Genomic DNA, 25,934 nt, shown 5'->3' on the forward strand with positions numbered 1-25,934 from the left:
ATTTAAGGCTTTGTAGGTGATTAGTAATATTTTAAATTGTATGCGATATTTAACTGGTAGCCAGTTTAAAGATGCCAGAACTGGACTAATGTGGTCATACTTTTTAGACTGAGTAAGCACTCTTGCGGCGGCGTTTTGAACCAGCTGTAGCTTGTTTACCTGATTTGAATGGCATCCCCCGAGTAACGAGTTACAATAGTCTATTCTAGAGGTCATAAAAGCATGGATAAGCTTTTCTGCATCTGATGCAGACAGCATATGGCGTATTTTTGAGATATTTCTAAGATGGAAGAATGCTGTGCGGCAGACGTTGGAGATATGACTATCGAAAGATAGATTGCTGTCGAACATTACGCCTAAATTCTTAACCGTGGAAGATGGCACCACCGTGCAGCCATCTATGGGCAACTTGTATTCTGACAGATTATGTTTGGAGCGATTTGGTTCAATAATAAGTATCTCAGTCTTATTGGAGTTTAGCATAAGAAAGTTATGTGCCATCCAGTCCCTAATATCACTAATGCAGTGTGTTAGCTTAGCAAACTGGTGGGTTTCGCTAGGATGTGACGAGATGTAAAAGCTGGGTATCATCCGCATAGCAGTGAAAACTTATGTTTCCTGATAATGTCTCCTAGAGGTAACATATATTACGAGAATAGGATAGGGCCTAGAACTGATCCATGAGGTACGCCGTATTTAACGGGGGAGTGATATGACTCTTCCTCATTTACATAAACAAAGTGATATCGATTGGTTAGATACGATCTAAACCAGGCTAACGCCTGGCCACTGATGCCAACATAGTTTTCTAGTCTATTGAGTAAGATTCTGTGATCTATTGTGTCAAATGCTGCACTAAGGTCTAGTAATATAAGGATTGCGACTACTCCTGGTCTCACTTAGTATTAATACAGAGTTTTCAAAAACACAAAACATACTTTATTTTATGTTTTAATAGATGGTGAAGTGTACATTGTAGATGTATTTGCAACAATAAATTGTAGCATTATACAATTTTTACAGGGACATGTATTATTTTTATATTATGCATCGTAACTGACATAAATGTGTAGGACAATTTTAGTAACAATAGTAACAATATTAATGCTGGGCAAAGATTAATCGCATACAAAATAAAAGTGATTTTTTGCATAAGATATGAGTGTGTGCTGTGTGTAATTATTATGTATATATAAATACACACACACACACACACACACACACACACACACACACACACACACACACACACACACACACACACACACACACACACACACACACACACACACACACACACACACACACACACACACACACACACACACACACACACACACACACATTCATGTATGTATTTAAGAAACATTTACATTTGTATATATATTTATTTCTATTTTTTATATATTCTATGTTATATATACTGTATATATAAACAAAAAAATTATATATATATATAAATAAAAATGTTCTGAAATGTGTATATGTATGTATTCTTCTGTGTTTAAATATACATAATTATTACCCACAGCACAGACACAAATATTATGCAAAAATGCACTTTTATTTTGTATGTGATTAATCTTTGCCCAGCACTAATTTTAAGCTGGTAATACAGTCCTTAAATATCATTTACATTTACAAAGTTTCAAACTACACATAATTAAGAACAACAAAGATCGCTTATCTTCAAATGTAATTTTGATAATACTATTCCCCGCAATAAAAGTCCTTGCATTTACCATAACATGAAAAATGTATACCATCACATGCCTAATCGTAGAAAACGTTTTGCACTAAAGCCAGCTGTACTGTAGCGTCCCTTGCAACCCTCCGAATACAAAACCTACTTGGTTGCATTAAAAATTGTGTTCTGATGCATTTCGAAATGCAACAAGGTGTGAAATTGAGATTGCATAGATAGAAACATTTATGTTCACGTACGTGGAGTATATTTGCTGTATTTTCCGTTTGGTCGTGCATTGTGTAGATGATGTACTAAAAGTGTATCCGCGCACACAAAGCAACGCGCACTGATTCGTGGCAGTTCATTCCTCTTCAGGCTTTGTAATGGAGTTTATTAGCATCTGAACAGCATTTTAAAGCATATGAAATCTGTCCTTTTGAAGGGTGGCACATTTCACTCTGGATCTGGAAAAATAGACTTATTAGCTGGATATTAGCCTGAGAACTCACACACACATTCATAAAGAGTTTAATAAACATTACGTGGTATTTTCCAAGTGAAGTATAAGACATCTGTGGTGTGATGCACTAATCTTCGGCTGACAGAAAAAGCATGAACTTTTAAAGACATAATCTCCTCTTTGACAGCTATTGCACTCATTTGATGTTCTTATTCTTTGGCGTACTTTTCCTGTGCCACGTGTTTTAGTGTGCACGATTGTGTGTGTGTTTCTGTGTATAAATGCAATTTTTACACAGGTTTGAGTTTAGGAAATGAGACTTGGTATTGATGTTTCAGTGACTCTTTCAGACTCTCTGAAAATTCAACCAATATCAAGTTATTACCATTGATCAGGGGCAATGGCAGCTTTCAGTGTGAAGACTATTGGATTAGATGACACACAGCTAAACGCCAAAGTCTTTACACTTTCAAATACATTATCTGCTTCGTAATTACTGTAATAGCCTAAAGCCCATGCTAATATGCCAGGGCATATACAGTAATTGTACACTGTTTACATTTTGTCGGTCATGTCGTACGAAAATATTGTTTTGCCAATGTTTCTTTTGTTCCCCCTGAGCAACCTGTCCTGAGTGCATTTATTTGCTTACAATAATGTCATCATATGTGCATTTGTAAAGTCACAAATTAAACTATATATATTGGTCTGCATGTATAGTTTTACATGTGTGTCCAATGATAGATCGTGCCTATTTAATGTGTACCTAGTTGGTGATTTGATGGCTCCTGTGGCGAAGATGTGGCACAGATCGTAGATGGATGAGGTTGCCAGGGCTGAGTGAGTACACGCGGCTCTCACCCACTCCATCATGGGCCTAGCTGCAGTTCATCGCCCCCCAGAGGCCAGCAGTAGCGCTGCTAATGCTTTTCTTAATTAAACAAACTTAGGAAATTGCCATTACAGCACAATATTGTCCCTTACAGGTTAAAGTACTCATGCTTGTTTACAGAAGCAAAGTGGGACGCTTAAGAAATAATTAATTGTGATTTTTATAGTGACTAATAAAAGCACAGTGTGTTAAGCTGTGTTGATACATAGAGATGAGCATGGATGTTTTAATTAACTCGATTTGCATAAAATCAAGTATATAGCCATGTAACCTCTTAGACAAACATTTTTGGACGAATATGGCATAACCCTTTTGTTCTGATTTGTTTATTTTTGTGCACAAAGTGAGATCTGGTGAAGAGATGCTCAGTCCAAATCTCACTGAACATCTTTGGGTTGAATTGGCCCTCATCATCCACACTTTCTCCTTTCAAGTATAACATGGATGAACAGGTAACTTGTCGTGAGCTTTACCTGCTATGCCACATTACTCCAGTCGGTGAGTAAAACTGACAGCGTTTTATGTTCTTTAGGTAATTTCTTTTTTAGCTGACTACTTTAGAGTTAATCAGGGCTCTCCAACAGGGCCGTTGCTGTGGCCCCACTAAGGCTTTCAATGGTGCAGCTTACTCATTGGGGGCCAACGTATAACATTTTTGTCCTAGGCCTTGTGAATTTTAGTGACTGTTCTGTCCTAAGTGTGTAAGCCTGATGAGGAAAGAGAGGATCAGGGAACATAATGTGTCATAAAAGAAACTTGAGAGAGGTTTGGTAGTGTATGCGTGCGGTTTGTGTATATGTGTGGCGGTAAGGGATTGGCGGGGCAGAGCAGAAATCAAATCACTTAATTGCTGCATTTTTCATCTCCATCTTTTGTTTTATGGCGGAGCGGGGCTCTAGAGTAGCCGCGCGTGATTCATGGTTGCCAGGCGAATAGCGAGCAGCACCATTCCTCACCAGGCAGCGCCGGCCCTGCACCACACCAGCGCTATTACCCAGATGAATATGACTTCTCTGCATTTATACTCCCCAAAGCACACGCATGCATGAAGCTAATGTTAATACTGAGCACAGCTACTGAGGGAGCAAACTGTCTGTGACAGGGGGAATAAAATGAAAGACACAAACATATAAAGAACGAGGGGAAGCAGACACGCAAATGAAGACATTTCACGACAAGATCTGCTACAAACTCAGTAATATTAATAGTAAACATACTGGATATAGAGTGCTGATTGGTCAATACAGATATCATATTACGTTTATATTACATTTTAGCCTGGCTAACACCAGACCAGTCTCATTGAGAATGAGACGTTGTCTGGGAACCACATGCTTATTTTCTAATATTAGAGGCGTGGTTTACTAATGCCAAGAGACGTTTAATGCGCGCTACAAATGTCTATCAAATGCATCTGTACGTAGCTCATAGCCAATCGTTTCAATTATACCAGATGACGAATGTAGAGCGACATAAATTCAAGCGTCAACAACTTTTATCAGGTACGTGTGGACACAGCTGAAAGTTATGCAACTAAACCGGTAGCTGTATATTAATATTAAAAAGCAGCACAACTTAGTGGCACTATGACAACCACAGTACAGGCATAATGACAATGATATTAATAAATACAACTTACCATTTATAAGTTAATTTTACTTTGTCGACGACGATGCCTAGCAGGTTGGTCCTATAAAACTCTGTGGCTATCATGTCTTGCCATATCCAAACATCCTTCTTGGATATGAAATTGTTTAAAGCCAAAAGTTGCTCTTTTTTTAAATAAACTTGCGTTTAGAACACTATCTAAGGCTGCATTGAAAAGTAATTTCGCGTCTGCTGCCGTGTTGGATAAACAAAACTGCTTCGGTGTGTCGCATAGACGTCGTCATCGTCTTGTTCCCCCTCCCCGTTCTGTGATTGGTACCCTATTTCAGAGGAAAAATGGGTCCATGGTTTCCATGGTAGACTTGCAGCGTGAATAAATTTGCACGCAAGGCAGCATTGGGAAACCCAGGCTAGTTACATTTATGCATTTGGCAGCTTTTTTAAGGTAATTTTTAACCCAGTTGTTGGGATAAACCAGAAAATGTTTAAATTTGACCCAACAATGGGTTAAAACCACCCAGCATTTTTGAAAAAAAAAACAGCCCCAGTATCCCTTTGTGACACAACCCAGGGTTAAAAATAACAAAGCAGCTTCTATGTATGACACTATAGCACAGACATACATTAGCATTGGGGCTAAATACAATACATTATTATTGGAAATGTATGGCTAAGTGTTTTCTTAGTTGTGATTGTATTACATTTTCTGTGAACAGTGGTGGTCTGGTCGGGTGCTGCGAGCGAGTCCTCGGGTCAGGTTGAATCTGCTGTGAAGTTGTGTCTCCTGTTTAAATCAATAGGCCTGTCTTTCTGAGTGGCATACTTTGTCTTCGGTGTGCTCGCCTCTCATACACACTGAGAGAGAGTGGAAGTGTGTTTGTGCCAGCTGTGAATGTGTACAGCAGGGAGCGCTGGTCAGTGCAGCGACTTTCATCAGCCCAGAAGCAGAGTAAAGAGGTTTTGTCAGCGAGCCTGCCCCCCTTTTGGCTTTGTTCAAATTCAGACACTTTAGGGAAACCTCTGTGCTGGGTTTGGACCTTTCCTTTTCGCGTTTATTTGTTTGTGAGAGAACTTCACATAGCATGACAGTTACTTATTTGAAGTTGGTAGGAGGCGCTGGAGCTCGGGTGTGTATGCGTTTGTGATGGATTGAGGCAGTTTCACAAGTCATTACTTGCCATTTTTACAAATACAGTACAAAATAGTGCCTAAAAATACTTACAGAGAACTAACTGTATATATTTTTTATCAGTATTTGTGTTGCACAGGGAACCAATAACCTTTGCTTTAAGGCAATCCTCTATCGGTTGAGCTACATGAACACTTTATATGAGAATAGTCTCAGGACGCTTGAGGAGAACACATTCGCAGATGGTTCTGGGGTGACAAGTAACATTTTATTTACAAAGACAAAACAGGGAAAACAATTCCCACAACAAACATGGCACAAACAGCATGGCACAATAAATCACTAAACAAAACAAACTTGACACTAGACTAGACTATAAACCACACTTGACACTAGACTTGACTTGGAAACTGGACCAGACATGAATTTACTTTATACAAGTAATCTACAAAACGAACGAGCACAGGACAGCATTAAAACACAAGGGCATTAAATAGGGGAGCAAATCGGGGGGTAACTGGTGATAAGGATCAACAATAATAAAGGGTAATTAAAGGAATAGTCTACTCATTTTCAATATTAAAATATGTTATTACCTTAACTAAGAATTGTTGATACATCCCTCTATCATCTGTGTGCGTGCACGTAAGCGCTGGAGCGCGCATCGATAGCATCTAGCTTAGCCCCATTCATTCAATGGTACCATTTAGAGATAAAGTTAGAAGTGACCAAACACATCAACGTTTTTCCTATTTAAGACGAGTAGTTATACGAGCAAGTTTGGTGGTACAAAATAAAACGTAGCGCTTTTCTAAGCGGATTTAAAAGAGGAACTATATTTTATGCCGTAATAGCACTTTTGGGAGCACCTCGACTCGCCTGAAAAGTCCGCTCCCCTTCTCCCTCTCATAATGGGAGAGGGAAGGTGTTACTGCGCCGAGTCGAAGTACTCCCAAAAGTGCTATTACGCCATAAAATATAGTTCCTCTTTTAAATCCGCTTAGAAAAGCGCTACGTTTTATTTTGTACCACCAAACTTGCTCGTATAACTACTCGTCTTAAATAGGAAAAACGTTGATGTGTTTGGTCACTTCTAACTTTATCTCTAAATGGTACCATTGAATGAATGGGGCTAAGCTAAATGCTATCGAAGCGTCGCAGCGCGCTCCAGCGCTTACGTGCACGCACACAGATGATAGAGGGATGTATCAACAATTCTTAGTTAAGGTAATAACATATTTTAATATTGAAAATGAGTAGACTATTCCTTTAACAAGGAGACGAGGGGGCGGGGTCAGAGTCAAGACCTAAAGAAACGAGAGCATGCACCCTCACACAAAACATGGTACTGTCAGAACCCTGTCACAATGAACTAGAAACTAAGACAAGACAAGATCCTGACAGAATCCTGACAAACAGTTTATATAGCATATGTAATAATCATCACAACACAAAGGATTTGCGCCTATGCTTTAAAGGGACACTTCACTTTTTTGAAAATAGGCTCATTTTCCAGCTCCCCTAGAGTTAAACATTTCATTCTTACCGTTTTGGAATCCATTTTGCTGATCTCCGGGTCTGGCGCTAGTACTTTTAGCATAGCTTAGCACAATCCATTGAATCTGATTAGACCATTAGCAACGCGCCTAAAAAAATAACCAGAGTTTTGATATTTTTCCTATTTCAAACTTTACTCTTCTTTAGTTACATTGTGTACTAAGACTGACAGAAAATTAAAAGAAATTTTCTATGCAGATATGGCTAGGAACTATAGTCTCATACTGGCATAATAATCAAGGACTTTGCTGCCGTAACATGGTAACATGATATTGCGCAGCAGCCGAAAATTGTCCCCTTAGTAAATTTCAATGGCAGGGGACTATTTTCAGGCACTGCGTAGTATCACTGCGCCTCCTGCAGCCATGTACGGCAGCAAAGTCATTGATTATTACGGCAGAATGAGAGTATAGTTCCTAACCATATCTGACTAGAAAATTGCAACTTTTAATTTTCTGTCGGTCTTAGCACACGATTTAACTACAGAAGAGTCAAGTTTTAAATAGGAAAAATATCAAAACTCTTTGGTTATTTTTTTTAGGCGCGATGCTAATGTTCTAATCAGATTCTATGGATTATGCTAAGCAATGCTAAAAGTGGTAGCGGCAGACTCTGAGATCAGCTGAATAGTTTCCAAAACGGTAAGAATCAAATGTTTAACTCTAGGGGAGCTGGAAAATTAGCATGTTTTCAAAAGAAGTGGAATGTCCCTTTAACAGTTTAATAGGCCTCCAGTGTGTACCATAGATGTGAACAGTGCGACATGGCATAAGAAGAAAAAGTGTCCAAAAGAATCCAACAAATGTGTAATAAACATCAATTTGGTTTCCATCCTCATTTCTGGACCCAGTTTGGACGATAAGATGTAGCTTGTTCTCCCAAAAAAAGTAAAAATGAAGAAGCACGAATGACCATAGTATGTCAGAGACTCTGAAGAGAGTCACATATCAAAGCCTTTCTTTTTTTATTTATATGCTACCTGTTTACCCTTGGTCTTCCTCGTTCCTCATTCAACCACCTCATGGAGGGCTGAGGACAGAGACTGTTTGCTGTGTTGTGTTTAAGGCTGCAGAGTTGTGCCTTTGATCTATCTTTGATAACATCCTGCTTGGAAGGACAAGGTCCATTGCCATATTATTGTTTCATGCAGCACACACACACTCACATCTTCACCTCAAGTCTGCTCTCGATTCAAGTATCTATCCTTTAAGTATTCATCTCAAGGTCAGAAGGGGAGAGCTTTGATGTTCCAGCTATGCTGTCTTATTTCGTGATAACTGATGTTAGTTTTCTCTGATATTCGACTCTCAGTGTCATTGGTTTTTGTGTGTAACTTCTATTATATTTCCGATGTGTCTGATCCAACCTGCCATGTGGTTAAGTGGCTTTGCTCCTGGGAGTCCTTATTATCTAAGTCATTCATCACTCCTTACCACACACGGTGAGAGAGCTGGGCCCAGAACCCACTAATACGTTATTTACGCTGTTCAACTGTCACAGTCCAAAAGGAAAGAGAAAGAGATAACATCAGACCAACACGGGGCTGAGCAAAGAACTTAATCAGTAGACTTATAAATGAAACCTATGACTAAAAGAAGTGAGTTTTATAATGAGGATGCACGCAGAGACTCACACAGAGTGTCTGGTAATGATAAACATGTTGGAGACTATGTTTTCTCATCTTTTTCAAGTTGTCCATACACATACAGCACATGCTGCACCATGCTCTCTGCGTTTGGTTAGTTACTAAACATCTAAGTGGATAAATCTGAAACCGACACCCTTGGGGTTTCGTCTGTACAGCCAATCTGTATATTTTGTGAAGTGAAAACGTCATCACATCACGTGTCGGGAGCGTCACACGTAATAGCAACAACAATAACGGCAGACTACGTGATTGTGTTCGTGCTACAGAAGCTACTAAGCCTACTAGCTTTATAACAGCAAAATCTATTGCTTCTATGCGATAATGGACAACACCATACGTTGGTTATGCGCATGCTCAAAGTCTTCTTTTCCGTGTATAGTTTATATCTGTGGCAGAATTACAGCGCCCCATACTGGTCCCGCATATATACTACACCGCTTTCAGTCGGTTTCAGTGGTTTCGTGTTTACGGATTTTTTTTTTAGAGCAAGGGAAAAAAATGATCGGATAGGGAATGCACCGGCTTCGTGTGGACATAGCCTTAGTACAGTGAACTCATTGTCATGTTCAAAAAACCAATTTGAAATAATTCGAGCTTTGTGACATGGCGCATTATCCTACTGGGAGTAGCCATCAGAGGATGGGTACATGGTGGTCATAAATGTATGGACATGGTCAGAAACAATGCTCAGGTAGGACGTGGCATTTAAACGATGCCCAATTGGCACTAAGTGCAACTTTTTTCTATTTGTAGTGGAGATGAGTGGTACCCGGTGGGGTCTTCTGCTGTTAAAGCTCATCCACACTGAAAAAAATGATTCATTGAATTTAATACATTTTTTTAAGGTAAGTGGTTGCAATCAATTTATTTAAGCTACATTTAAACAAAAGTTTTATATTTTATTTTACGTTACTAATCTTTTTTGTTTAAATGTAGCTTAAATAAATTGATTGCAACCACTTACCTTAAAATTTTTTATTAAATTCAATGATTCATTTTTTTCAGTGCACCTCAAGGTTGTGCGTGTTGTGGCTTCACAAATGCTTTGCTGCATACTTCGGTTGTAACGATTGGTTATTTCAGTCAGAGTTGCTCTTCTATCAGCTTGAATCAGTCGGCCCATTCTCCTCTGACCTCTAGCATCAACAAGGCATTTTCGCTCACATGACTGCCGCATACTGGATGTTTTTCCCTTTTCACACCATTCTTTGTAAACCCTAGAAATGGTTGTGCGTGAAAATCCCAGTAACTAAGCAGATTGTGAAATACTCAGACTGGCCCGTCTGGCACCAACAACCATGCCACGCTTAAAATTGCCTTTCCCATTCTGACATTCAGTTTGGAGTTCAAGAGATTGTCTTGACCAGGACCACATGCCTAAATGCATTGCAGCAACTGCCATGTGATTGGTTGATTAGATAATTGCATTAATGAGAAATTGAACAGGTGTTCCTAATAATCCTTTAGGTGATTGTATGTATATACTGCAGCATATACAGTACTGTAATACAAAGCTTCTCGCTTCCATAATCCACTCGACTGTAATGTCAGCTAACTGAATAACAGCACAGCATCAATAGCTAGTGTCACTCACAGTGCTATTTGAATCAGCAGCTCTGTCAGACGACTGTTGTTTCCCTCTCATTTTACACGTGTCACCAGCACCGACATCTGATGCCATCTCTCCACACAGCCAACCAGCACAGACGCTGAGTAAACACAAAAAGATTCACAGAGCACAGTTAATACAGGAGCCTTGTTTGCCTTGTTTTCCAGCAGTTAAATATTGGCTTTCAGTCGTCACAAAACGTATTGATTGGACCGCCGAAAAACCTGTTCTTAAGACACGGATGCCATTTAAACATATTTGGCACAGTTGCAACTGCGCTCCCGAAAGGCTGTGCAGTGACATTTAGCATCCAGTCTGTTTAGCCCAAAAGCCCAAAGAGAGTCGCTGCTAAGCTCTACAGAGTTCTCCTAACAGCTGGATTCATGTTAAACCCATGTCATGTGTGGGACTACATATAGGGCTCAGCTAGTGCGATCCCCTTTGTGAGTTAGAGGCTACACCCAGGGATGTAGAAACATCTCAGGGGTACATTATACACTTGATCAGCTTAGCTCATGAATATTAATTCTGTGACGTTTGCACGACAGACTAGGGCTGTGCAAAAAATCGCCTGCGATTCTCATTTGTGTTTCATCAGTAAAGCCGGTTCCGTAATTAGAAGTAAATCGCCATCAGCTGCTTTCAGATGGAGCCGCATTTACTACACAGAGCCGTAGTTCACAGAGAAGCTATCAAAATCGCATAGATTATCAGAGTCGATTTTCTCGATTATAAACGCGATCTGTGAACTACGGCTCTGTGTAGTAAATGCCGCTCCATCTGAAAGCAGCTGATGCCGATTTAATACTAATCAAGGAACCGGCTTTACTGATAAAACGCGCATGAGAATCGCAGGCGATATTTTGCACAGCCCTACGACAGACGATACTAAACCTGTTTGGTCTAAAAGGAGTGGTTCATGCAAAAATGAAAATTCACAAATGGAGAAATTTTGAGGAATGTTTTGTTTTATTTCCTATTTGTTTTATTTTTTCATGTGATTAAAAAATCTAACTAATGTAAGTGGATCATTCACACCAGTTTTGTGAACCGGATCAATTAATTGATTCATTTAAAAAAAGTGATTATTTAAAGGCGGAGTCCATGATGTTTGAAAGCCAATGTTTATATTTGAAATCACCTAAACAGACACGCCCCTTCCCCAATAGAATCTGGACCTTCTGTTGATAGACCCGCCCCACACATACGCAACCCGGCATTTGATTTTATTTGATTGGCTATAAGTGTGTTTTGGTAGTCGTCCCGTCTCCTTTTCCAAATCGTTTTTCAAACATCGTGGACTCCGCCTTTAATCAAACAGGCAAGGTCTGGTAAGTTAATTGTATGTGACCCAATCTGTGAAAACCCAGCTAGTAATTTTTTAGCATTTACTGTTTTTTTATACGTTAAATCATAATACATAATGTAAATAACATGTTGAGAAAATAAAACCTTAGTATCATTAATATTGTCAAAGATTGAAATCAATGTGAAATCAATGAATGAAAACAAACATTGATGCTCCTAATCTCTATGACTTTAACAAGGATTTCATAGACAGTGTCACATATTTCATACATAATGTGGATTCAAAGTGCTTTACATAGGCATACATCAAAGAAGTCATTTAAGAATCATTTAAAACAAGCATGAAAAGAGATGAATTAAAAGCGCAGGTGTCAGTACGTTTTAGTGAGTAATGACAGTCCCCTTAAATGTTCATGCCTTTACATAAAACTATATTACTTCTCAGACGGGTATGGGGTGCTTTTATTGTACTTTTGTTATACTTTTATTGTGATTTTGCATCTTTACTACACAGAACAAATAAAAAAATGGCCAAAAAATTGGTAGCTGTTAGTGGGGCATTACCATTTTAAAAGGCGGTACCACTTTTAGCATAGCTTAGCATAATTCATTGAATCTGATTAGACCATTAGCATCGTGCTAAAAATAACAAAGAGTTTTGATATGTTTATTTAAAACTTGACTCTTCTGTAGTTACATTGTGTACCAAGATTGACAGAAAATTAAAAGTTGCAATTTTCTAGGCTAGGAACTATACTCTCATACTGTCATTAGCGTGATGCTAATGGTCTAATCAGATTCAATGGATTATGCTAAGCTATGCTAAAAGTGGTACCGCCAGACCCAGAGATCAGCTGAATGGATTCCTAAACTGTAAAAATCAAATGTTTAACTCTAGGGGAGCTGGAAAATTAGCATATTTTCAAAAAAAGTGGTGTGTTCCTTTAAAAGCATTATAAATTTAAACATAACGGATGACCGGTACATTCATAGAAACTTCTTTGCATTCCAGAGAAGACCAGCTTTGTATGCAAATACATGGTTCAGGGTTCCTGTCGGTGGGAGGGTGAGATTTTAGCAGGGCTTGTGCAGGGCTGGTTGGGGAAGGAGGAGAGGGGTGGATGTGGTGTGTATAGAGCTGACAGGAGGCTGGATGGGAGAGCCTGAGGGGGGCTCGGCAGGGGTCCTGGCACTGACCCAATAGGGGCCCACTGGTCTTTGATGCTTGCGGGCTTCCAGGGCAGCTGGGGGGGCGGGAGGGTTGTACAGAGCGAAAAAAATGGTACCTGTGGATCTGCCGACCTTCAGCGCAGAATAGAGAGTGGAGGCTTTGAAGTGAAGCCAGGTTGAAGAACATCATCGATCGCCAGGGAGCTGAAAGAGAACGAGAGCAAGGGAGTTGAAGCTTAAGATATAGATATTGAGAATGGCACAGAAATAAAAAGGAGGGGAAGAGAGGGTTATGGGAGAGGCATAGTAGGCGAGATGGGGAGGTGCTGTAAAATATAAGGCATATTTTGTGCTTCAGTGGGGCGTGTTGATGTTTCTCATCCCATAGATACATGTTTCTGTGTTTTGCTTGTTTATTTCTGGTATTTTTGCCACTTTATTGAAAGGAAGGTGGAGAGAGAGGGGTTGTTAAATGATTGGGTAACAGAGAAAGGTGAATATAGTTTGTCTTTTAAACCACAAAAGGCACATTTCTTTTAATTTTTACTTTTGCGCTTCACTTTCACTGCATGCTTAATTAATGTAAATAGACTAACTTCTATTTTTCAACATAGTGACCGCAATCACTAACATCTGCAGTAAACTGATTTCATTGCTTAAAAACAATGTTATTTTGTGTATTTGGTATAATACAATGTGTTCGTGTGGTTTATTGTTAAAAAAGCAAATTTTTTTCAGATACCGTACATTTTTGTAGCTCCAGATTTCACTCTCTTCCTGAAACGCACAGATTTGAAGAGCTCTGATTGGCCAGCTAATCTGTACGTTGTGATGCTCCTTACCATGTTTAAAAGATTTGGTTGCTAACAGAAGTTAACTAATGGGGGTCGCACACCGGCCGCGCAGCTCAGCGCCGCACTGTTCTAAAAAACTCGAACACATAGCTTTCTGTGAGTATACGCACACCGGCACCGACAGGTGGCGCCTGTCTGCGCCGCCCAGCTACGACAAAAGAAGTTGCTCAAATCCCTGTCGTGCCACAGAGCGCCACTCACATTAAACATTAAATAACATCATATTTGTCCCAAATAATTAATGATTAACATTGGCTGTGATTGTTTAATGTGCACTTGCGATTTACGATATCTCCGAGTTGTCCTAGACGCGACGCGGCACGACGCTGAGCTACGCGGCCGGTGTGCGACCCCCTTAACAGGCTTTAAGTCCGAAGTTGGAGGAATTATGATAATGCTGGTCTTGTCTTCATCACCAATCCCAGGAAGTAAACTGTTGCCTACAATTCAAGTGTTTGTTGTAGTCCAAGAAAAGAGATTTACTTTGGAGATGATAACTCACGTCATTGTTTACTTTGGGGTATTTACCTTTTGCATATAATAAACATATACTAATACACACTTACACCAAAGGAAATGTAAAAACGCGGATCGGACAATAGGTGCTCTTTATAGCAAAGTAGTTTTGTTATTATCTTCACCAGTACGAAAATGTTTATAGACCCCATTTTTTATTTATTTGTCATAGTATGCCACCCTCCACCTTTCTCACTTCAAACACAATGGGGTTTTAATAGTTATCTATATGGTTGTCTAATGTCTACAGGTATAGGTACGTTTACATGCAATCTAATAATTTGTAATCTGGTTTGTAGCTAAATTGGAATGAAAAGCCTTCATGTGAACACCCCTGTCCGAAATAAATGATCTGCTTGAGCTTGATCCTAATGAAATTTATTTTTAAATGAAAGAGCTTGAAGGATCTGCACGATCCAAAATAATCTGTTAAATAGAAGAATAATGGCCATGTAAGCCTCTGAATCCAGCTGCTTTTACAATCAGATTTGAAATCTCGCACACATGAATCTGTGCTACACACTGTCATCCAGAGATGAATAGTGGTGGAAGATGTCAAAACTAAACCTTCTTGACATATTTTTAGATATACCACATGGCCAAAAGTAGGTACCACCTTCTAATAAACAGGTTTGGCCATTACTAACAGATTCTTTTAATCTAGTTTCTTTAAAGGGATAGTTCACCCAAAAATGAAAAATTCTTTCATCATTTACTCTTATGTTGTTACAAACCTGTATACATTTCTGATAAACACAAAGGAAGATATTTTGATGAATGTTTGTAACCAAACCGTTCATGAGCCCCATTCACTTCCATAGGTGAAAAAAGAATACTATGGAAGTGAATGGTCCTCATCGAGGTCTTAATTACAAACATTCATTGAAATATCTTCATTCGTGTTTTATAGAGGTTTGAAACAACATGAGAGTAAATTCGGTCAGGATTTTTATTTTTGGGTGATTTATCTCTTTAAGCACACATTACCGGTAGAATGTGCTATACCTTTTCAGGTAAAACTTGAAAATGGCCTTATTGTGAAAAGGAACTTTATAAAGAAAATGTGTTCTTGTGTCTGACCTGCAAGAACTAGACCAGCCTGCACAAAGCATAGAGCTGAACCTCATTGAACACTTTTGGAATGAATTGGATGCTGACTGTGAGCCAGACCCCATCACCCAGCACCAGTGCCTGACCTCAATGATACTCTTTTGTCCGCATAGGAGAACATTTCTGCATCATGTCCTAGCATGACTCAAAGACTTCTCTCTGTTATGCAGGGATTACACCACAGGATTTTCTGCCCCAATTTTACCACCTCGAGAATCCAAGAGAAAATCGCGTCCAGGAATGATGTTCGACTCAGATTATCATGTTATATGCGACGTTTACAGATCAAATCTAACACCTCTCTATGTTCTCGCAAGCAAATTTACGATTAATGATAATTCTTTTAAATTGAGATGATTACCTCTAGCCAATGAGAGAAGGAGGTGAATAACAGACCTTTTAAAATAGTGACCACAAAACAAGCTGCTACAGATCAAGTAGACTGTCGAGACAGAGAAACAGCTTGTGGAAGTGTGGAAACAACGCAACTGCCTGAATAACACAGTCGTGAAAACGTATCACAAACAGTCTGACAGAAACAAGAGCTGAGGAGAAATCGACTTGGTTTTAAAAAGTAAAAAAAGCTGCTTGCGTACTAGCCAGCAACTGTAAACATTATTTTAAAAATCCTGTAGTACAGTAGTTAAAACTGTGCCTCTCTTTGTATGCATAGACATTTTGTTTGGAAAACATGTACATGTGAAGAAACTATAATTGGATTGTAGTGTTTAGGGAAATTGTACATTTAAAATATTCACGCTTGCATCTAAACATTGTCTATGAGTATTCTATGATACTTTACACAATTTACTCTCCTTAAAGCCATCACGCCAACTGACGCTCTTCTGTGAAACACAAAATAATATATTTTGAAAAGCATCTTCTGAAGCAATTTGTGCCTAAACATCATGACATAATTTGGTATGGGTTGTGTATGGCTGAGTTGGTCAATGATTTGTTTAAGTCAGAGAGCTTGAAAGTTTTGATCCTAGTTCAATTCCTTTGTGTGGATTAGTGTTGTCAAAAAATTTGATATTTCGATACATATCGATACAGAAATTTTAAAACAATTCCAATACTTGTGTCCCGCGGAATCGATACTCCGAGACGAGCTGCGCTTTGTTTTTTGCAACTCTGCAAACACCAGCTACGCGTTCTCGCTCTCTCTTTTTCTTTCAAGCGACACGTGTTGTCCTCCCGTTTATATGCGCATATTACTAACACGCTCATTAAATAACAAAACAATATTGACTTTAGAATTTAGACCAGGGGCCTCATTTATAAAGTGCTGCGTAGAAACCGTCCTACATTTGATCTTACGATCATTTATCAGAAATGCGTACGTGTGATTCATAAACACGCAAGAACACGCGCGTACCCGTTTTTTTTCAGATGTGAAATTTATAAATCGCAAATGATCTTGAATTTGTGCGCAGCTGAGCAGTTTCAGATCTCCGTCTTTAAACGATGCCTAATTAATGTCATAGACATATAAAAGAGCGCTTCTTAGTGATTAAACCCTTTTCGAGCAGCAAGAATGGCTTATATTTGCAAAAACCTGCAGCAATCAAACAAGCAAAAGTGCGTACGTCTGCTCAGGCCCTGCATGGCGCTAAGCACTTTTACACGTCAAAGATAGTTTTTATAAATATGGACTTTCCCGTGGATTTTTGCGTACGCACAATTTACGATCAAATTTATAAATGAGGCCCCAGGTTTTAATTAGTCAATGGCGTAGTCTATTTTAGTTGCCTTAAAATGCGCCTGAACACACCTCATTTTCAGACCAGTACTGTACGCCCCTGGGGGCAAAATTGGGCGCAAATGCATTTGATATTTAAACAACGTAGCGCTAAACGTGAAAATGATAATTGCGGCGGGTTGAAAATAGCAAAAGACACTTGCGTTGCGCATTGCGCTGCCTTGCGCCGGGTGTATGATAGGACCCTTAATTTGCTAATTGTTATATTCGTCTTATAATAAAATAATAAATAAAAAAGTTGAAGGCCTTAATGCTGTGGCAGATTTCCCCCGTGGTACTGAAAATGATATTGAATACCGAAAATTTTCCAGGTATAGTAGCGAAGTTAGAAATTTTTGTACCGTGACAACACTAGTGTGGATAAAACATGAGTTTTAAAGACAGGATGAGTAAATGATTTTTCATTTTTGGGGGAAGCTGTTCCTTTAATTGTTCCTCTTAGTGCATTTATCAGAAATGATGGTGGAGATTGATCTTCCTGCTGAAAGCAAAAGGAAGTTATTTGTGTCAGTCATATCCAGATGTGTGGAGCGGCAAGGTTTTATTGTTTGACTCCGGCAGAGATCACCTTAGAGTTGCTTTGGCTTAATGACTCTAATGTATGGATGTCGAGTCAGAATGTCATCTCTTAATGTGCCTGAACAGATGTTGTGCGTGTGATGGGGGACGCGCTAAAGGAATCAGTCGGTTATGTTGAGTACTTGAAGTCTGGCTGTGCAGAAGCAGATCAGAGGCATGCTGTGCCCAAGCACCCCCCCTCCCCGGCTACACAGTTCTATGCGCAGGTCCCTGCTGAGAGATGACTCTTGCCGCACCCCACCCTTACCAAACTCCCTATCCTCCTCCAGCCAGAGAAGAGATTTTTCATCCACAGAGTTCAAACCAAACCCCTGCAGGAAGACTGGCTTTGCTGCATAGAATCACCAGACCCTTTATAATACAGACTAGTGGTGGGTCACGATGACCAACATTTGGTCGTGATGGTCATAATTCCGCCCTACAAAAGCAAACGACCCGGACTCCTTATAGTGTGGAAATGAGAAATATGACTTTAAAGTTTTTAGTTCCCAAATTAATTATAGAAAGGACAATCTGGCAATTATTAGAAATGAAAATTATCTACATAATAAAATCTTAATCTTAAGATTAACTTGAGCTTGACTTTTGACCCTATTTTAGGACCCTAACTCACTTTGAATATTCCAAAACCAAGTCAAAAGAGCGGTAACTGGTGTTATGGTGTTCTGCCTTTTTTTCTTTTGGGTAAATTGATAGATACTTTTCCACATGATAAAGTAGGTCTTGTATGTCCCAAAAATTTTAATAATTAATTTTCAACCATAAACAAAGTTATGGCCTAGAGCAGAATTGGTTGTTGTATTTGTTGATCTGTTTTTCTTATGTATAATTTATTTTTAATATTAGCATCTGTGATTTAATTAACACGCTAATGACATGTTTTGTGTTAGCTGTTAGTTTGCACATTTACCAGGCATCTTTTGCCATCGAAATCATGAAAATCATGTGCATTTATTTATGTGTTCAAAAAACACGTTTTGAGACGCTCCCTAAACTCATCTGATTGGAGTCAGATACATGGGCTACCTTAAAACACATTAGTTGACAAGTCAAAACACCAACTAGTCAACTTTGAGAATATAGTATATACTGTAGTATACACTGATCATGCTAGTAGTCTACACATTATAGACTTTTGCAATGCCCCACCCCCTCCCAAAATGGTTTGCCCCTTATGAAAATTAACCATGATTTTGCAATGGTAAAAAAACTTAGTTAACCCTGTGACTGATCTCACGGAAAGTCGTGTTATAGTCACGCAAAATTTGATCAATTTATTCATGTCCATGGCACGAAATTCAGCTTTTTATTCATGCCTGCATGAATGTCTTTTTCATGTCACTTGCAAAAATTTCTATAAATAGTTTTTTTGTGTGCGTTGCATGACTTTCTTTTTTGTTTCATTTTATATATTGTTTTCTCATTGTTTTCTCCTATTTTTTTTACCATTGATGCTTGGGGTTAGAATCCCTTTCTGTTACATTTTTAGACATCCTAACCCCAACTCATAAAACATACATAAAAGTAAATCCTAACTCAAACCCCAAATCTAACCCCAACCCCAGACAAAAAGGATTTAAAAATAGGCACAAAAAGGGAAAACAATACATAAAATAACACAAAAAAGAAAGTCGTGTTTGTGCGAGTGTCACGAAAAAGCTGAATTTCGTGCCATGGAAACAAATAAATTGATCAAATTTTGCGTGACTATAACACGACTTTTCGTGAGATAAGTTGTTTAAACCATGGTTACTGCTAATAGTATGGTTTTGCTAATATTAATCAATACACCAAAAAGAAAACTACACTTACTAAACTTTTACCACACACACACACACACAAAAAATCGTATAGGGCTTCCTTGAGAATCCAGAAGTGTCAATCCAACTGCTTCTAGGGCTAAATATTTTCACGGATTTAGGATCTCTGCTGGGCTAAATGGAGAGAATCCGTGGAGATGGGCCCATCTAAGTGAGATTTTGTTCTTCCCAAATTAAACAAGCAGCAGCTCAGCTGTGAGGCACAGAGAAAAAAGTGCTTATAGTGAAAGGACAATTTCCCAATGTAATCTGAGGAGCTTCATTACTCTTTTTCTCCAGCTCACCTCACCCCTGCTGCCCTACAAAACCTCATCTCTCTCTTTCTCTCTCTCTTTTTAAGCCCCCCTCCAGCTGTGCGTCTCTCCCTCCACGCTCCAGGCCTCTGCCCATCTCCCTATTCACACCTCCATCCCTGCTCCCTTAATTATGATGTCATCTTTATGGGACTGTCACGGCAGGGTGAGATAAAGAACGAGGAGCTCGGCAGCATGTAAAGCACTGTAGGGTGTCTGGCACAGATGGGCTCGCTGCAAAGAAAAGACTCCATTTTAGATGGACGCTTAATTACTGAGAGAAGGATTGTGAAAGCAGAAATGAGAGAGAGAGAGGGAGAGAGAAAAACAAGGGGGTGGGGGAATCTTGTGTTTCTCTTGCTATATAACCATGACACTTATTCATCATTGCTATTTATTCAATAAAATATAGATTTTTTAAACTACAACCGGTATAATTGTAACATTGGTAATAACTGGATGCACTACTGTGCATGCTCTTATTGTAGTTATTTCTTATTTTTGTTAACCTTGTTATGCGTATAAAATTGACGCTTTAAAATTGAAGGTTTTCTATCAAAATATGTTTCTTGCATGTTGTTAAAGGGGCGGTTCAATGGTATTTCATGCATTCTGACTTATTAACACAGTTATAGAGTTGTTTCCTCGTGCTTAACGTAGGCAAAGTGTCAAAAAAGCAGTTGGATGTGTTACAGAGTATTTCTGTGCCAAATGCACTTCGCCAGGGTTCGTACAAGTTTCTGAAAGTTTTTTTCAAATACAGGTCCAGCTGACGTTTCAGGGGTTTCTATACGTATCACTTCTTTATATGGGCACTTCTCCCGGAAAACCTGCCCACCCGTCAATCAGCGGGAGACGCTAGAACTTACAAACATCATATCACGCGACAGCTTTGTTTAATTTCAAAACTCAACAATGTCACGAAAGAAGAAGTGTGTTTTTGGATGTAAGAAGAAGAAAGTCAGCCTTATGAAAAACAATGGATATAGTTTATTATCTGGGGTAGCAACGGATTTTTGCGTGTGTGTTTGATGTGCTGGATTTCATCGAAAAGTCCTAACCGGGTAATGGGTTGCATGCGGTAAGACAGACTTCTGTCTTATGTTGGAAATAGGCACGTGCAAATTATATAAATGACACGAACAGGTAGTGAATCATAAGTTAAACAGTGTTGTATATTGTTGCATGACTCGTACTCGCTCCTCCCGCAGGAAGTAACTCCTCCTTCTTCATTTTTTCGTATGTTATTGGAAAGATTCGGTTAAGCTAATCTTTCTTTTGTAAATCTGATTAAACTAAATACTCTTTTTGCATATATGAAGGATGTAATACTACTCTATAGGTACTCCAGAATTAGAAATGCAGAATCAGCGTGTGTTAGGTGAGCTTTAAGGACATATCACGTTATGTCAATAGCATGGATGTCATAATTTTATAATGTACATACATAGCTAGACATACCATCGAGGATGTTTTGTGTTTGGATTAACAATAGTATGCATACCTAAAATATATCAATTCATATTGTACATTTATATTCATGCATCTGGGAGATACTTTTATCCAATGCATCCATTGCAAGGTTTTTTATCAGTATGTGTGTGTTCCCTGGGTTTCAAACCCATGACCTTTTGCACTGATAATGCAATGAGCTGTACAGAAGCAAATACACCCAAATACACAGCATGGCCTTCCTACTCTATCTGCTTAAATGATGGTTTGTTTCTGGTTTAAGTTATAAACTGGCTAATGTGATGTCTATGGCACTTTTCAAAGCTTCAGGCAAAATATTTTCTAAATAAATGATCCTGTTTTCCCTGTATTTACTTAGATTGATAGAACTGCTTTAATAACTCAGTTCTAGTAGATTTAAGCTTTTAATGATCCAGCTGCTTGTCTTTTTAAACAGAAGCGCTTGTTTTCTTTCCCTCTCAATGTACTGCTACCACTGGGGTCACAGAGAGCTAGTGGAGGCACCCTGTTAAAATATAATTGATTTCATAATAAAAAGTTGCCAAAACCAGGCAATTTGTGCATACAGACTAAAAGTGTTAGTGGGCATTATTTGAAAATTTTAAGATAATGTTGTTTTTTTGTGGTTAGTGGGACGGGTGCTGCTCTTGCCCTGGAGTCGGTCCTATTTAATGGACCGCCGTGAAATTATAATTGCGTGTTTATGAACAAACCAGCTGCTGTGGCAGAGGGTAATTATTTTCCTCCTTGCTTATGTTCGCCGTTCATGTGTGCAAGTGTGAAGTTACAAACTAAAAAAAAAAAATACAGCAGGTTTGGCTCATGTTGCTTAACTATTTATTTGTCATATTGTGCTAATTCTTTCACTCTTGTTGACTTGCTTGTTAAATAACTGTACAGCACTATACTAACCAACCCCCAACCCATTTCTTTCTGCCCACTCTCCACTTCATCCATTCATCTTCTTCCAACAACTCGTAAGAGACACCCACCCTCGATCCATGTGGTAGCCTTACACTAATGACTCCCACCCTGTATTTACCCCCGTTTACCGGTTCCATTTAAATGCCGTCCTCCGAGTGTGTGTCTGGAGTGAAAAGGGTTAATTGGAGATCTCGCCCGGGGGTTAGCCTGATGACTCGTGCCCTTATTGGCATTGGCGGTGACCTGCCGTTGACTAGTCCACCACAGCCAACCACCCCCAGTGCTCTATTGATGTAAAAAGCATCCTTTGGGAATTTGGGGACCTTCCCTGACACTGACCCCTCACTCAAATCCACCCTCCCTCACATCACTGCTGTCTCCAACCTGAAGGCACTGATGGATGCTTGTGGTAGAAGCACCCTGACCCGCCTCACAACCTCTCTTTTCCTGACACCAGTCGGCTTTTATTGACAGGACTATATTGATGGTGCCTTTGACCTGACGCTGTGCGACCCATCGTCTCCTAAATCACAACAGATGCACAACAAGTTGACAACAACTTGGGGAGTTTTATTGCACTGCATATCGGCTCTGCATTGAATTTCTATCATATTTAAGGAATATTTCTTTCAACAAAATCCTAAATATGTATGCTACTTTTGGAGTCTTGTAAAGATCAAATTAAACGTGCAAAAAAGCATGTTGCATAAATAACACATGCACATTCTTGCAAACTTCAAGACACTGTGTTTTTCGCAGTTCTTGGGTTAACTGTTCATTTAAGAGCCAATCCTCTTTCTCAAATATGTAAATTTGGTATTAGAAAACAATGCAAAATTAAGAATCGTTGAGGTTTTTATTGAAATGGCTAAATAAAGAGTGTGAAAGCCGTATTCATTGAACGTTACTGAAGTGAGATGTTTAATTCTTTGTTGAACAATAAGCTTGATGTCAGCACCGGGTGATGGAGATGCATTCAGTGTGTTCGAATTTGATTAACGGCATTTAAAGCACTCAGCGTGCTTTTTGTTTTAATGACTTCTTTGTCGCTTAGCACGGTAGTTTCCTGCCACATTCACTGCTTGTGTGTGTGTGTATGTGTGTGTGTGCGTGCGTGCATAGGTTAGTGTGTCCTTGAGGCTGTGTGCTTTAGTCTGTTTCAGGTAAGGTGTGTGTATGTGTTTATCGGTGTGAGAGCGTCTTCACGGTGCTTATGGGCATCCCTTCACACACACACGCACACAAGCAGTCAGATGCACACACACACACATGCTATCTCTGTTGACAGGGAAAATTGTATGAAGAGCTTTTAAGGCAATTAGTGCATTGAGCAAAAGCTTTTCTTCTATTCATACTCCTTATTAACAGCTTCTTGAAAAGGAAAAATTAGATGCTGATATTGTCATCACTCCTGCCCGCTGAGAGGAAGCCCTCTTTAGATCCACATAGTCTCTATGTGTGTATCTCCACGACTATGTGTGTGTGTACATGTAGGTGAGTAAAGGGGAAATTCTGCATCCGTTTTTCCGTGTGAATTAAAAGCACATAAAAAATGTATTTACTCAAAGCCACAATTGCATTCGAACTATTCCCTATAGAGCATGTTTGTGCTGTGAGAAATATCTGTTTGCGTACCCGTCTACCTTATATTGCAACCCCCTGTGTGTGTTTGTAATCTTTTTATAGACATTTATTTAGAGATCTTTAAGAGCGTACCATTTCGCGCGGAGTGGAACTACTCCGAAAGCCATTAATGATGTGATCCTCGTCACTTTCCTTTCTCTCGTCTGTTTCGCGTGTTTTCATCTCAGTGTAATGTGGAACAGAGAAGCGTCGCTTTGATGAGACGACTACCGACTATCTGCATTATTGATGGCTGACACACATTAATGACGGCAACATGCGCATACGCACGCAGCCGTGCATGCTCCTCTGGGTAAAACGCTGTTTTTTGGCCCCTCTTGATGTGTCTCACCCACATGGGATTGTGTTGGGCCTCCTGGCATCTCTATTATTTAGAAGTGTGCTGTATTTGATCCCAACACTGAATCTCACAGTCACTCATTAATGGATGATCATGATTTCTTTTCTTTTTTTTACGATCGCCAGGCCAAATTATTGATGCCTCGCAGTGTTTTACTGTCAGATTATTAGTCTTAACATTTATTATTAATCAAGTAGATTTACTTGTCTACACACTTTATTAACAAGTGAAGAGTGTTAGTACAATGTGGCTTTGTAATGAGGGTTTGAGATGTAGGCTGGTAGGTTTTAGATTCAAACCCAATGGATGATCTATGAACTGCAGAGATGCTAGGTTCACTTATCATCATTGTGACCTTGAACAAGAGTCTTAACCTCAGGCTGCTCCATGGGGAGCTTTTCATTAATAAATTTGCTTTTGATATAGCACATCTGCAAAATTTACAAATAACCAAATAAAAGAAGAATTTAGTCATTAGCGTGCCAGAAGCTTAGCTGTTTTCAGAATACACTGTAAAACAATTTTGTCAGATAACCTAAAAATATACTTCATGTTGTGACATCTTTTCCAAGTCAAAAATATTATTCAGTTTGATCGTATCATCATCTAGATTTCACAGTGGGCAGCTTATAACTGTTTGTAGGCTATCACTAAAATAACAATATGGACAGAGGGCATGTGTTTTTATAGAGATGTATAAGGTTGTATAGGGGTTAAAGGCCAAGTGTTGTCTCGGGGGTCACTGCTGTGGATCGATAGGCTGTATCGCAACCTATGTGGCAACCTTATTGATTAAAATGTATATATTAATGTGTATATTTTCTGTTCTCTTTTTGTCTTTTTTAGTAACCCAGAGTAGTTTGGGTGGGATCAGTTTTAAAAACATTGTTTAAAGGGGACATTTCACAAGAAAAATTCAAATAAATATTTGGTGTCCGCAGAGTACAAATGTGAAGTTTTAGCTATAAAAAACCACACAGATCATTTATTATAACATGTTCAAATTGCCACTTGGAAGGTGTGAGCAAAAATGTGCCCTTTTTAAATGCAAATGAGCTGATCTCTGCACTCATTGTCAGTGCCGTGGTTGGATAGTGCAGATTAGAGGGCGGTATCATCCCCTTCTGACATCACAAGGGGAGCCAAATTTCAATGACCTATTTTTTCACATGATTGCAGAGAATGGTTTACCAAAATTAAGTTACTGGGTTGTTCTTTTTTACATTTTTATGTTGATCAAAGCACTGGGGACCCAATTATAGCACTTAAACATGGAAAAAGTCAGATTTTCATGATATGTCCCCTGTAAAATCATTGTTGGGGGTAATGCATTACAAGTAACGCGCAATACGCAATAATATCTCTTTTCTGAAGTAATGAATAAAAGTAACGCATTACTTTATACGCATTATTTATAAATGCACACATTAATATTTGAGTTACTTTTTTAAAAAAGTAATGCGAGTTACTTTTCAGTTTAATTAATGCAATTTAAAAATAAAATAATGTATTGAATTAAACTGAACATATTAACGTTGAATTACGCACTCT

The 25,934-nt window shown here is 39.0% G+C and overlaps 1 long non-coding RNA gene across 6 annotated transcripts in view; it reads left to right on the forward strand.

The window, feature by feature from the left end:
* Positions 1 to 25,934, forward strand: part of LOC141367274 (uncharacterized) — a 100,993-nt gene that overhangs the window by 65,192 nt on the left and 9,867 nt on the right. The gene's annotated exons all lie outside the window — the stretch shown is intronic.

Source organism: Misgurnus anguillicaudatus, chromosome 10 (assembly GCF_027580225.2).
Source record: "Misgurnus anguillicaudatus chromosome 10, ASM2758022v2, whole genome shotgun sequence".
Classification (NCBI taxonomy): Eukaryota; Metazoa; Chordata; class Actinopteri; order Cypriniformes; family Cobitidae; genus Misgurnus; species Misgurnus anguillicaudatus.